We start from the raw sequence: 13,560 nt of genomic DNA, 5'->3' as shown, positions 1-13,560 counted from the left end.
GTTGGGGGTGGCCATTAGCTGGACATTTCAACATGCCAGTGTCCACTGCACACCTTAAGAAGGCTGTCCCACACTTACAAAAGCCAGAACATGGAGTCTGTGGTTTATAGGGGTACCTCTGCTCGTGCAGGGGTACCCACACACTTAGAACCATGCACCCTGCCCTTGGAATAAAGGGCCTTTCTTAGGGTTGACTTATAGGTTTCAAGTGCAGTGCGCAGGATATAAGGGAAGCCTTATATCTAAAGTGAAGGGTGCATGCACCCAGTCAAGCAGAGTACAAAGGCAGCTCTGCAGACACAGTTTGCAAGGGCTTCCATGGGTGGCATGATACATTCTTCAGTCCATTAGAGACTCCAATGTGTACTAATGCCCTGGGTACCTCAGTAACATATATTAGCGACTTACAACGTACCCCAGTGTGATACTTGTGGGGTGCACAAAGCATTTACCAGTACATTCAGAGGACAGAGCACAGTCACTGTGATCCATATTAGCAGGATCCTAGTGAACTGCAGTCAAAACACACTGACACCAGACAGAAAGTGGGGGTATCTATGCCAGAAAGATTCTACACACATGTTAATCTTCCATTTACTGTAAGAATATATAATATTGGTAATTTGGCTGTTTTCTTTTTTGTTTCCTTGTTTTTCCAGTCTTTGTACACCCCCTTTTTCTATGTATCATAATTTGATCAAATTGTGCAGTTTTTTTGTATGTCTGTTATCCTTGTTATTGTTATAATTAACTTCTGTGTTTGTAACTTTTAAAATTACTATGTTCAGACTTGAAAAACCCCCAGGCTTCAGCGATGCTTAAGGGGCGAAGCATTTGTTAGCTGGCTTTTCAATCATTAAGGAATGTTCAAATCATGTTTAATAAAACTACCTGGATAAAAATATCACCGACCACATTCTTACTTCAATTACATTTTGTTTCAACTGTCTACCCTAAAGACATTTTACGATGTACATTAACTTTCTACGGCAGTAGCATTTGGCTGATTCCGTCCTGCAGGACGTTCTGGTTTGAGTCCAATCACAGACCCACCTCCAAATAGGTATCGCTGTGGTACCTATTCAAAATATGAGGAATTTGAAGCTAGTAGTACCTATCAGAAGAATAATTTACTTACTTTCACTAACGCTCTTGCTGGAAGAGTCTCTATTTAACTGTAGATTCCTCACTGACCCTCCCATCACCACCGTTCTTTGATTGGACTAAATCCATTCATAAGATCCCAAGTCAAGGAATCTGCACACTGTCTACCAATTTGCTTTTGGGACTCTGCATCTGGGGTTGCAGGAAGTCTCAAAAGAAACTGTAGTCAGCGCCCAGGAGTGACGCCAATATAGCCTCTGCATGTCATTTCCAGGGCGGAACGCATCAGGGCATATTGATCCCTCACATGATTTCTTGTTAACCACTTGTACCTTCTTGCTTTCCAGGGGCCCAATTCAACTATATACCCTGGGGGCGCATGTCTGCCCGCTTTGTGTGGCCCTCGGGCACAATGGTATAACAGAAGAGGCCACAGATGCTTATGCATCTCTTTCTGTATTACTGATAGCTCTGGTGCACATGTGGCGCCAGCACTATCATGAGATGGAGTACCCTTATTTGTATGGGGGTGTGATGCCATGCAAATGAGGGACTCACATTGCCTCTGCACCTGTGATGTATTAGGGACACAGGTGCAGAGGCAAACATGCCCTTAGGAGACACGCTGAAAGTGTGCCACATTAAGGTGGCAGGCTGTCGGTGCTCCTCTTAAAGTGAGAATTCTGGAGGGGAGAAAGGGGATTCTATGTACTCCCTAAGAAATCCCCCTGCAGGGAGATTCTGTCACTCACTGCACCGGTTTGCAAGTGGATCTCTCTCCCCACTTCCTACTTGTACTGTGAAACACAGAGTGACTTTAAAGCAGCCAATCCAAATTTTACTAGAATATGCTCCCCAACGGCAGCACAACTTTGCAGCTGCCCTGGGGGTGGCATGTTCAATGTAATATGGTCCAGTGTCCCTGTTTGCGCCTAGCACACCTTTTGAAAGGTGTGCTGTGGCGCGAAGAGTGAAAGGGCCCACCCCGGTTATATTTATTTATTTCATTATTAGGGCCTAGCCACTTTATAGTGCTACTGGGCCTCTGGTTTTCTTTCTTGTACTGATTTGCATAAAGAAACTTTAATTTACTGTTATATACTGTCTGACTGTCGTGTTAGAACAGTAAATTCAAACGGTCACCTGTGCATCAGAACGCATGTACATGAATGCATATTGGCTCAAGAATCCATAACCCACATGATACATGAGTACAGCAGTAGCCATTTTGAAGTGGAATTTATTTTTTATAAACCCACTACTAAGTTGGCAGCCATGTCTATGCAAGTATTTGCATATGAATGCTAATTTACAAAATTAATAGCTTGCCTGTTAGTAAAGAGAGGTATTGGCTTTACTAATGCTTGTTGAAATATCTCTGCGCATGACCTGAATCCAGGCACCGTAAAAGCAGTGATATGTCAAATAATTACTGCCATGTAAGTCACCAGACTACGGTGAAAGTGGGAGAGGAACTGCTGGTGGCCTGATAATGATAGGCATCTCAGTTACCATGCAGAAGATACAATTGAAAAAAGTAAGAGTAAAATAACAATACAAAGGGCCTTACCTTAGGAGTCAGTTAACAGTCAAAGAGCTAATAGTCATATGTCGGATCAACAAAGAGTGATTGAGAGTGTAATAGTATTCACCCAATAGTGCAACAAAAAATCTCATCTATCCAATACTGACAGTCACCCAATGAAATAGACTAACAAAATAATTTAGAAATATGATGGGACCTTGCACCATTCTTCTTAGGGAAGACTTCAAATAGGTCATTAGATAAAGCAATACCAGATAGCTACCAGAATTATGTCATCAAAATATTTAGGGATGCTCCTAAGATGACCACAGACCAGGACGTAAAGGTAATAAAGTTCTCATTAAATATTAGTCAATGCAATGTGGATGATCCAATATAGGAATGTGGCATATGCTTGCTCAAGTTATGGAATCCTAAACCAATGCAGTTACAGACATCCTGGGGGCATAATTACAAGGGCTTTATCTCTGCTTTTTTGGCTTTTAAAGCCAAAAAAGCAGAAATAATCTTTTCGCCCCATTTAGAAGTGGGTGCTAACATGCATTAGCGCATGCTAGCATCCTTTTACCTGATGCCTCCCTTTGCATCTCTAATAAGGTGCAAAGTGGGCGTCACTGGGCAGTACAACCTTGTAAATATCGCTGATGTGCACATAGCGATATTTACAAGGCTGCCAACGCATTTTAGCAGACGTTAGTTGTGGGTGAAAACCGCTGTTTTCACCGAAAACTAACATCTGCTAAAATGCAGACTTAGGCATACCTAATATGGGGGTGGATTGTGCTGATACGACCCGGTGGGTCGTATCAGCAAGGTTATTACCGTTTTGCAGGGAACATCGCTGGAAATTTATTTATTTATTTTTATTTATTTATTGGATTTGTAGGGCGCTACAGCTACCCAAAAAAGGTTTCCCGGTGTCATGGCAGACAGAGGACAGAAATCGTCAGGCAAACGGATGGAATTATTGATCAAATAGCCAGGTCTTAAGAGCACTTCAGACAATATTAGTGATATAAATTTCGAAAGTGTATAATTATAAAATAACTTAATGTGAGTACTTACTATCCTCAAAAGTGAGCAATAATGTTCTGATTCATGCCAATATATGACAAAATACAATGTGAGGCTGAGGGTGACCCTCCACAGATAGAAGGAACACAGTCTAAAATATATATTTCCAAAGACCCAGCATGAAATCTCTGCCTTCCTCTTTCTTTGCTGCTCAGCAGCTGGTATAGGTACTTCCTGCTTCCTAGTTATATAATCTAATGCTTAATATTGAATGTCTATTAGGAACTAGCTCAAGAGTACTCGCACTCGATTAATTAAATGTCGTACACCATCATTGTGCACTCAGCAGGTGATATTTGCCTATTTGTTACACTCATTAATGTGTTGTTTTTCCAGGTTATTTCCTTCATTTTCTTAATTGTTTTTGATAAGCATAGAAATGAGAGCAGGGGTGAGCGAAGAATTTTGCTCCACCGATGGAGTTTGCAGGATTTTGTCAACAGCGTGCTTCGTGCGGAGCGCAGAGTTCCCCAAAACTGCCCGAAGTGACCCAGAGCGGTGTTTTTTCTTTTGCATAGCTAGCCAACACTAAGTAGGTGAGCGCTTCAGAGAGAAAAATCTTGCTAGCCCTCCTCTCTGCTAGATTTTTTAACGTGGGAGGTCGCGACAGGTCGTGACTGCTTGGATTGAGAACTCTGCTGCTCGCCTTGAGGAAGTTGCTGCTCTAGTAGAATGTCTACTCAAGTGGCAGAAAGCATCAGCACCCTCCGGCCTGACACAGAGTGCTGTTTGAGCTGAACAAACTCCCGGGGGCATAACATCAATGCGAACAGCACCACTTAACATACTCTTCATCTGGCGGAACGCCGCATAGCACGGCTGAGTTATTCTTTCACTTTGTGGAGTTCCGTGGAGCAGATTACCACCCAGGCCTAGCTGAGAGGGTGCGTGCTACAGCCTGCGAGTCAGTGGAGTGTGAGGAAGGGAGCAAGGACTGCTCCTGTCAGGTTTTCCTCAATGGAAGCAGTCCTCTTTTGGTTTTAGTCACGGGTGTCCCTGCGTATGAGGCAGTCTCTACGGTATGTGACGCAGTCTCTATGTCTGGACTGCTTGGGTGATTTGGCAGATTTTGGGCTGTTTGTGCCATTGTCAGCCCGTTTTTCATTCTAGCCATACTGCACATCATCAAGTCCACCTGGCCCATTGCGCCTTTGATGCCCTGCAATCAAGAGACAATCTTGGGTTGTAAAATAATTGAATAAGGTTCAGCCCTAGGAAAAACAGACCCCTCCCTCTACGTCTGTATACAATTGGTCTGCTGGGGTTCCCTCCCATTACCCTTTGAGGGTCGACACATAGATAATCATGGATTACACAATGGTTAAAGTCAATATGTGGGGTATCGACCCATTGAGGACGCTGATTACTTCAAATACAATGAAGAGCCTTAATGCTGTCAAGTTTGTTGAAGCTGTTGAGCATTCTGTGCACGATTGGTGAACAGGTCTCACATTGGGTTCCACAGGCCCTTCGCTAAACCTCTGAAGCAATATGGATATTGCTAGTTGTGAGAAGAATCACACAGCCCTTTATTTGAGGTCAGCCAGTGCCCATTCTGAGGCCCTAGAGAGAATTGTGCGCTCCATTCATTTGGGCCATAAGTATGTAGTAGGGGAGGAAGAGTGGCCTTTGGGCTCTAAATTCCCTTCTAGACCAGAAGGCCTAAATGACTCCCATAGTTTCACACAATAAGCCTAGTCCGATGAGATCAGCCCTGCCTCAACCAAGAAAAAACATGGCCATCATAATGGTGCTAGTTGCCCTCACCTGGGCTTCAAGACAAGGTGCAGGAATTTTACCTGGAAGAGATTGTCCACCCTTTGTCATGGGTGTCACCTCCCTCCAACAACAGAGACGCTGTAATGCTGGTTTATCGGGACCACCATCAATATTATACAGTTATACGTCTGTGCATCTTCATTATGTATACAAAACTGAAAAAATGTGTGAGATATGTCATTGTATAACCATGTATTGTATGCCTGTCACATGTTGCCACAACTTGTGAAAACCCTTGGTGGCAGTGGCAGGTTAATGCAAGAAGTCATGTTTGTACTTTTTCATTTAATAGCTCATTGGCACGTTAAACCGTTAGCACATCAGCACGTATAGATTAACCTTGTGTGCATGCCAGCAATAACGTTAGCACGTGCAGATTACTCTTGTGTGCATGCCCCCAATAGAACATGTCCTCAACGTGCCACCATTGGAGTCACTTGCATGGGTGATGTGCATTCACGCTTAGCAGTATTTAAAGCATGCAACACTCACTCTCTCTAGAAGCTTAGCCTCATTGGATACAGAACACTTACCTGTCTCATCCAGTTCCTAATGGCATTGCAGTGACCACCTTCTTCCCTTTTCTACACAGCGGTCTTGGCCTCCTATGTTCCCTCAAAGGCCGTTTTCCTAGCAGCATTTCAGGTGCCCACTCTTTCCTCTACATTGGATTCCAGTTACCAGGCAACCTTCAATAGACATACGATATGAATAAGTACAGTCCTTTGTTCCGGTTGTGTCCTGCTGCATTTCAGGTAAAAGTTATCCAATATTAGTTCTTTTTCATGAATGACAATGAAGCAAGAAAGCCACATTTCTTGTTTAGCATAATCTGGTGCTTACTTCCGTTTTTTAGGTTGAGCATTCAAGACAGCGGCATAACGAAACTTGAGGGGGCCACCCTGCAAAGTATATAGAGGGAGCCATCCCCCGTAGCCCGGCCCACCACACACCACTTTGCCCCACAGCCCAAAAATCTGATATATTTTGATTTGAAACCTCCAACATTAAATGAAATGCTTCTATGTTGTCTTGATCAAATTTCTAATAAGAAAGTGGGAAACACTCTTAACATATAAACTACGCCATGTGTAACATTGCCAAGAGCAGATTCATTAACTGAGACAGCAATCAGAGTAATGCCAAGGAGCGATCCTATTGTCTCAGGAACCGACTATCACTAAAGAACAAAGAACAACCATGAAGGGTCGGAATTAGAATTTATATTGATGGGCAAACTTGAAACTCTAACCTAAACCTGCAATTTCACAGACTAGACTGACAGTATACATGAGTACACAAGCTATAAAATTGTATTCTGCCAACCCCAAGAGAAATAAACGTGAATTGTCTGAATGCCACACACTTGTGACTGTTAATTGTTGTACATGATAATAACGTGAACTGCGGAAGCTATTTCAATTTCTACCATCTTGTCTTTATGAGTAAGCAGGACAAAAACAGGCAAGCAAGAGGCTGAGGATGAAAACTGCTTGGATGTTTCAGAACATTGATACAGATTTTTTTCAGTTTGTAAACAATGCTAATTACAAGATTTAAGGCTTATGTATTACAAACAAGTGCAATCAACACCATAAATAGCACAATATGTAGAATTGAAACAAACCATATCAGGAAGTACCTAATTACCGAATCTATACAAACTGTAGTAGGTAAAGTAAAGGAAAAAGTGCAAATACTTTCAAAGTGCATAATAAAACAATCACCTGTCCAGCAATAAAAAAAATCAAGCATGTTTTCTAAAACAATTCCACTTTCTTCTTGCATCAAGGTGAAAATTCTTTTATAGTGCATGATTAAAACAAGTCCAGCAGTATTAAAAAAATGAAGCCAGGTTAGTCTTACAAATTCCCTTTTGGTTTGTGAATAAAGGCACAAATATATCAAATTAACTGGTAAGCAAAAACAAGTACAGCACCAATAATCAAACCAGTTTAGGCAAACAATTCCCTTTTTGAAGGCACACATATTTCAAAGTGACTGGTAAAACAATAACAAGTACAGCAGGCAGCAGCATACAAAAATAAAACATGTTTAGTCAACCAATGCCCCTTTGGTTTGTGCATGAAGGTGCAAATATAGCAAATTGACTGGTAAAACAATAACAAATATTGCAGGCAGCAGCATAAAAAAAAATCAAACCTATTTAGACAAAAAAAATTGTCTTTGTTTGTGCATGAAGGCACAAATATTTCAAAGTGACTAGTAAAGCAATAACACGTTTAGCAGCATAAGCATCAAACTTGTCTAGTCAAACAATGCCCCTATTATTTGATTATAAAGGCATAAACGTTTTAGAGTGACACATGGTGGCGCTGTATATCGAATTTAGAGATGCGGACAACAACAGTTGTTTATTTATTCAATAAACAGTGAAAATGACTAACCCTTGCCACCCAAGCCATTCTTACAGCACTGGGGCATGGAATATTCTGCAATGTCACACTTCTAGGAGTGTGATGGTTAGTAGGTATGTTGGTACTGGGATTTGCAGCACCAGACGGGGCAATAGGTGTTGCAAGCTGCAGTTACCTCCTGACGAGGGCCCTGGCACTTATTTTTTCACAATTTAAGCACTGCTCTGAGGCCACTGTTCACCCGTGGTGTGAGATATTTGGAGATACATGCACAGTGTGCCGGAAAGTGTACCTCATGTGAGTATTGTACAGCATGGTGTATAGGCTGCGACTGGAAACCAAATATGAATGTGGGCCAGTAACACAATCATCCCAAGTATAGAGAGAACTCGCAAAGTTGCATGGTTCAGGGTGCCACTCCAGATTGTTCCTTAGACTAAACTCCGTCCTCAAATGATTACAGAAGCAGGGATGCTGCTCACACTGTATTATGTGGCCCTCTTCACCGGGACTTATCATCAGATGGAAGATCAGTCTCTGCTGTTATTGACAGCCTGAGCTACGTAATGTCGTGTGATGCAGATATTTGGCCAATGTTGTCACCTGAGACCTCACACACCAAGGATAGGGAAAGTAATCAGTGGTGACCTTCAGAAAGCAATCTGCCTGCCAAATACCATGGCATTGTCTTCTGGGGTTCTCCATTCTATGCCTTTGCCTTCTTTGTGGGTTTCAGGTCATGAATGAGAAGCTACAACTTCAGGGGATAGAGATTCCTGAGGGTAACCAGTGACCTTAGTGAGATCAGTCCCTTCCACTGTCAACCTTGTCATTTAGAATTTGCAAAGCTTATGGGTGGAACATTCTCATTTGGGAACTTTGTGTATTTAAATGTTAGGTTTTTGCCACCAGTAAACCCCAAGGATGACACATGCACATTCAAGGCTGCTGATATCTTATGTAGGTTGGAGGACTTCATAACTTTGTCTGAGGATCCTCAGGGTTGATTTGCATTCAGTCCTAGGGGCCTTTGCAAATTACAAGAAGAACTTCATAGCAGAAAAGAAAGGGCATAGAAAATGTAGGGAGGACAGCGGGAGTTTGGTGAGGGCATAATATACTATTAAAAACAAGCATTGGCAATGCCAATAGCACTGTCATTAAAGTGAGAAAACGTGCAAACACAGGCTTACACAAGTGTGAAATTATGTAGGCGTGTTTGCATGTGCTAGCATGTTAAAGCCAGATCTATTGGCACTGTTAGTCTCATTCCTAGTGTGTATTCCTGCTCCACCAGGTGAACAAAGTAGGTTGGCACGTCTGTGCATGATGCAGCACTGGCTATGGGAATTACATTTGATCTGTTACGATCACATTATGTTTTAATTCTCAATTTGGTTTTTAATCTTAATTCACTAGATATTACAAATTTAGATAGTAAACTATGGGTATTATCATTAAAATCTTACCTCCATTGTGTCATAATACACAGTGTGGTGGGTAACAAAAAACAAATTAAACAAACAGAGACGGCCCCAATAGGCCAAATCGCTCTATTTGAAAAAACTGCCCTCACTCACATACCGAAGTATGTGACATCCTTCATCATCGGGCCTGCTTACAATACACCCTGGTGTAGCCACACACAGGGCGGAGCATTAGGGAAGGGGAAAAAAATAAGAAACTTCTCTCAACAAGACATACAGTCAAGACAAGTGGACATAGACGACATGTAACACAAATCATGGTGAAAGCCGTGCAAGCACCAAGTGACCACCACTGAAAAGTGCGACGAAAAGTGCAGTTTGGAAAAGTGATTAAAACTGATTAAGGGTGCCAACCAGAACACAACCTTTATTAAGCTTTGCTTGACACCCCTATCAGGATTAAAACGAAGGAAGAGGATGGGAAAAAGCCTCAGCTGAGGCTTTTTCCCATCCTCTTCCTTCGTTTTAATCCTGATAGGGGTGTCAAGAAAAGCTTAATAAAGGTTGTGTTCTGGTTGGCACCCTTAATCAGTTTTATGATGCTGATTACACCTTTTACATGCAATCTTTTTCAGGGTTGTTTCTTTAAAGGCAATCCTTTTCAGGGTTGTTTCCATTCTCCAAGGAAATAATGTCCTTCTCTATGTGCAAAGCTAATTGAGGCAAACACAATACTACTAACCCTAACAACAAAAGAACCGGGGGTCTATAACGGAGCTTCAAGTACTCCGAGCTGCTGCAAAACTCCTACATAAGTGAGTTAGGCGCTAATAGAGCTACATAAGTCTCTATATCAGAATGTGTGTCAGGGCAAACCTGTCGAAGGACCTATGAGATTGTTGGTAAGACCCGTACAGAGATGTGTTGGATTCCCATCAAATAGGTATGTAGATCAAGTGTTCTCATTTGGTCATCCAAAAATGGGGTGGTATGTCTCTTGATCAATGGCAAACACAATACTACAACAAGAAACAAGAACTCTAGATGTTGTTAAACCCCAAACATCCAATTAATATAGCCATGCTGGCCAAGCATATCATTTATATGGGCACATGTGACAAATAATAAATGCTCCTGGCGTGCAGCAGACAACAGTGTCAAGCACTCACAAAGCATAACCACACCTCCTTGGTAAGTGAGAAGAGGCATCAGTGGGTGTAAATGAACCTGAATGTAAAGAAATACACATGCAGCAAGCCTTTGGAAATAATTATGTAACAAGTGAAATCTGAAGAAAAGAGCACTGTAAAAAATGGAGCCATTGAGAAAATACACAAGGAGGAAAGATAAATAATGGAGGAAAGACAGAAATAGAACAATAAAAAAACAAAGGGATGGGGAAAACGAGAAAAAAGTGAAAGTAAAGATTCAGGCCCAGATTCAGAAAGAAACAGACCAGGAAGAAGAGAGGCGAGCTGAGGAGCATTTCACTTGATGCCCCAGGCCGAGTTTGCTTCGGCTACAAATAACTAATTTTTGCACCTCAAAGGCACTTGAATTTACCTGGGGCACAGAGCTCACGAGCAGTTGATAAAAAAAAAAAGACAAAAATGTCCTGCCCTCATTTTAGTAATGAGGTGATGTGGAAGGCTGTGTGAATGCTGAGTATATGAGCATGGTCGTAATGGGACCAAAAATTGCCCTGGCAACCCATAAAAAGTGGCCCACATTTGAGGAGTGCAGCCTTTACACAAAACATTGCTTGGTCAGTATCAGGCATCTCATTTTGGGAGAAATATGGGGGTAAATTACGCATTGTGAAGCTTGTAGGGTCAGGACTTGAAATACTACAGATGTTATAACTGAATAATCACAGCAGTCTCAGCACTGTGTACAGTGTAGTGTGATACCCATTCCCAATCAACTGTGCCTTTGAACCAAATTACCATATAAATCACAAATTGAACACCAAGCCAAGGAGGAAAAGGGCTAGGTCAGGATCTTGGGGTAAAAAACCTACAATGATAAAAAGAAGGGACTCTGAAATCCTATTCTTGATGATTTACTATACAGGGGTTTCAGAGAATAAGTGCTCTCATTTTCAGTGGCAGCTCTGCCTTGTTTCTGCCCCCTTCTTCAGGTCTCACCTGACACAGTGCATGCGCTGTTACTTGCAAGGCATTTTGTTAACCTACAGTGGGCTTAGAGCCTGCTCATCACTTACCTTTGGTTGGCTTCATCGTCATTCTGATTTACTTGCTTCTCTTTGGTCAGCATGTGCCGTCTTCCCTTACTCTTTGTTTATTTGTCCCTCTCCTGAAGCATGACCAAGTACTTGCGTCCGTCCACTTCTTGTGCATTTAGAGCAACTTATTTTCATTTTGGTGATGCACTCCATAAGAGTGCATGTTTTTCAAGGCTGTCTCTCTCCTCCAAGGCAGCAAATGGGAAAAGAAGGAGAAAGAATAGATGGGATAACAGTGACAAGGGGTGAAAAAGAAAAGGAAACTGCACAAGTGAAATCAAGAAACAGAAGTGTTGAGTGGTGAAAAAGGCAGCGCTTGGTTTTCAGTAACTTAACATTTAAGAGCTATGCTGGTGGTGGGCTCTTTAAAACTACTCTGGCCCTGTCGCTAGCCTATTTATTCAATTTTTTGTTTCTCTTCTTCATTATTTTGATACAATTAAGCCCTGTCAAAAACTGTCTGTGTGTGTGCCTGGTATGGACTGGGGGGTGCCCTTTGAGCCCTATGGGCGTTGCACACCTGACAGATGGTTAGGCTTGACTGTTAATTAGATCGCTGACCGTTGACCTACAAGTACTGTCCCTCACTTGTCCGAGACAGAGTCTATCTGTGCTATGATGGTTGTATGTTTGAGAACATTATTGAAATAAACTGTTGTGGATTTTCCATCATTTATGCATCAGATATTGTATTCTTATAGAATGAAGGGAGGAAGTAGAAAAACTAAGGATCTGCCTGGGAAGCAGGTGCACCTCGAGAGAGAAATGCCTGGAACGAGGAAGAACTGACCCACAATAATTGAAGTACTGGTAGTAGGTAAAACAAGAACCAATAGGTTAATCTTAGGTATCTGAGCCCAAAAATGATTTGAGTGCCTATGCACTTTCTTTGTCGGTTCAGAGTTTGTTTATGCAGACAAGTAGCGTAGAGCGTGCACCTAGGTGGTGCACAGTGCGCAGCAGGAATTGTGGAGACAACAATAAGGCTGTACTGAAAGTGCAGACAGGCAGTACAGTGTGGAAAGTTAAGTAGTGTACGTACATTCCCCTCAGCTTTTTGGTGGCGGACGCCTCCAGTGATGGGATTGGGGGTGGGGGTGGGCGATGCATGAGCTGACACTTCTGTTTTGGCAATGTTAATTAACCATTAACCTCGCAGCGTGTCAGGGAAGCTTGCTCAGCCCTGAAGGGGGCAAGGATGACCAGGGGTGAAGAGCAGCAAAGTCGCAGAGAAGCAGCAGGGACCCACACAACAGGCGGATGATTTGGTGGGGATGTATTGCAATCGTAGCCTGGAAGACGCTTGTAACTAGGAATGCTGCCATTTTAATTATGGCCTCACTCACCGTCTCAGTGCCCCCGGCCCACCTCGCCTGCAGTTTACACTGCACAGGAACATTCCTGACCAGCTCTGCCCCACCCTGAGGCTGAAGACTACGAAGATGCGCGCTGCGCAGCATTTAATTTATTTGATTGTAGCGCGGATCAGCGTGACATTTTAACTACGTCAACGTCCCAGCGTGGTGCTCGGACCCTGCTCTCAATGACTACTGGTGGGGAGACTTACCTGAAGCCGTGAAGGAAACGGCCAGCGAACCTTGGGCCAGCGCCAGCGCCCCAGCATCCACTCCTCTACCGCCGTGAGGGAAACGGCCATCACTGCCACAGCGAGGACGCCGCACGGGCTGGGACTCCATTTCCCAGGTGCCCCGGCGGCTGTAGGCGCGGGAGTGACGCCACAGGAGCGCCCGGAGGCGCGATAAAGCATGGAGCGCCCTGAGCTCCTTGGGAGACTTACCTGAAGCCGTGAGGGAAACGGCCAGAGAACCTTGGGCCAGCGCCAGCGCCCCAGCTTCCACTCCTCTACCGCCGTGAGGGAAACGGCCATCACTGCCACAGCGAGGACGCTGCACGGGCTGGGACTCCATTTCCCAGGTGCCCCGGTGGCTGTAGGCGCGGGAGTGACGCCACAGGAGCGCCCGGAGGCACGATAAAGCACGGAGCGCC

The 13,560-nt window shown here is 43.3% G+C and overlaps 1 long non-coding RNA gene across 1 annotated transcript in view; it reads right to left on the bottom strand.

Moving 5' to 3' along the window:
- LOC144767583 (uncharacterized) overlaps window positions 1-13,222 on the bottom strand; it is a 40,323-nt gene extending 27,101 nt beyond the window's left edge. The window contains exons 1-2 of the long non-coding RNA XR_013598268.1: window positions 13,121-13,222; window positions 6,037-6,192 (exon numbers count right to left, since the gene is read on the bottom strand). This is a non-coding gene — a long non-coding RNA (uncharacterized LOC144767583). The remainder of the gene's footprint in view (window positions 1-6,036; window positions 6,193-13,120) is intronic.
- Window positions 13,223-13,560: the final 338 nt, after the last annotated feature.

This window comes from Lissotriton helveticus, chromosome 7, assembly GCF_964261635.1.
Source record: "Lissotriton helveticus chromosome 7, aLisHel1.1, whole genome shotgun sequence".
In the NCBI taxonomy this organism is placed as follows: domain Eukaryota; kingdom Metazoa; phylum Chordata; class Amphibia; order Caudata; family Salamandridae; genus Lissotriton; species Lissotriton helveticus.
The sequence above is the reverse complement of the archived record's forward strand: the minus strand, read 5'-3'. Positions and strand labels throughout refer to the sequence as shown.